We start from the raw sequence: 1,419 nt of genomic DNA, 5'->3' as shown, positions 1-1,419 counted from the left end.
TAAATCACCCAATCTCAGGTATTTCTTTATAGCAGTGTGAGAATGGACTAATACAACTTCTAACTTATAGAATAATGCTGACATAACAGTTTGTGACGTTGGGTGTAGAACATAAAACTCACTGCAGCTTCCACCTTCTCTCTCTCTGTCTCTGGGATCATGAGCTCTGGGGGAAGCCAGCTGCTGTGCCATAAGCAGCCCTGCAGGAAGGTCCATGTGACTGAAAATTGAGGCCTTCTGGGACTAGATAACAAGGAACTAGGCCTTTTCCAACAGCCATGTGACTGATCCATCTTTCTTGTGAATCCTCAACCCCAGTGAAGCCCTCAGATGATGCAGCCCTTGACTGACAACTGGACTGCAACCTTGTGAGAAGTCCTGAGCCAGAAGCACCCAGGGAAACCTCTCCTGGATCCCTAACCATTGGAAACTGTGGAAGATGATGAATATTTATTGTTTTGAGCTTAGTGTTATATAATTTGTTATGCAATCATAAGTAAACAATACATTTTCACAAGACAGGATGTATTATTACACGTTAAATTGCATTTGCTCCAAATGTATCATCATCATCATTATTATTTTTGAGACAAGGTCACACTCTGTAACCCAGGTGGAGTGTGGTGGCATGATCACCATGCACTGCAGTGTCGACCTCCTGGGGTCAAGGAACCCTGTGATCTCAGCCTCCTGAGTAGCTGGGACTACAAGCATGAACTGCCATGCCTGACTAATTTTCTAACTTTTTTGTAGAGCTGAGGGTTTCGCCCAGGCTGATCTTGAACTTCTGGAGTCAACAAATCTGCCTTCCCCTGCCTTCCACAGTGCTAGGATAGCAGGCATGAGCCACCACATCCAGCCTAAAGTAATTATAAGACATTAAACATGTAACTTAGTTTTAAAAGGTAAGGAGAATTTCCATGGCCGAAGAGGATGTAGTTTAATATCGTTCACAATGATCACTTTACTTGAACTTCAATTTCCAACTGTGTCGCAATTAAACACAAAAGGAAGATCCAACCCTTGCTAGGCTGATTCTATGACGGCCCCAACAGCCAGCTCCTGGTCATTCACCTTCCCCCAGTGATTCAACCAACTCTAATGTAGATGCTGCTGTGAAGGGATTTAGCAGATATAATTAAGGGGTTCAATTAGTTGACTTTAGGCTGGGTTTCTCCTGCTTGGACTGTTCTAATCAGGTGAGCCCTTGAAAGGATTGGGTTCTTCCTGAGCATAGAGAAATGCAGTGTGAGACGGATTCAGCATGAGGGGTTTCCTCCACCGTGGGCTTTGAAAATGAAGGGGCTATGGGCCAGGTGCGGTGGTTCACGCCTGTAATCCCAGCACTTTGGGAGGCTGAGGCAGGCGGATCAAGAGGTCAGGAGATCAAGGCCATCCTGGCTAACACGGTGAAACTCT

General features: G+C 45.2%; 1 pseudogene across 1 annotated transcript in view; it reads left to right on the top strand.

Annotated features, from left to right (window-relative positions):
* LOC105552303 overlaps positions 1-1,419 on the top strand; it is a 6,545-nt pseudogene that overhangs the window by 2,097 nt on the left and 3,029 nt on the right. The gene's annotated exons all lie outside the window — the stretch shown is intronic.

The sequence above is a fragment of the Mandrillus leucophaeus genome, unplaced genomic scaffold (genome assembly GCF_000951045.1).
Source record: "Mandrillus leucophaeus isolate KB7577 unplaced genomic scaffold, Mleu.le_1.0 Scaffold115, whole genome shotgun sequence".
Classification (NCBI taxonomy): Eukaryota; Metazoa; Chordata; class Mammalia; order Primates; family Cercopithecidae; genus Mandrillus; species Mandrillus leucophaeus.
This window is presented reverse-complemented; position numbering and strand designations above follow the sequence as displayed.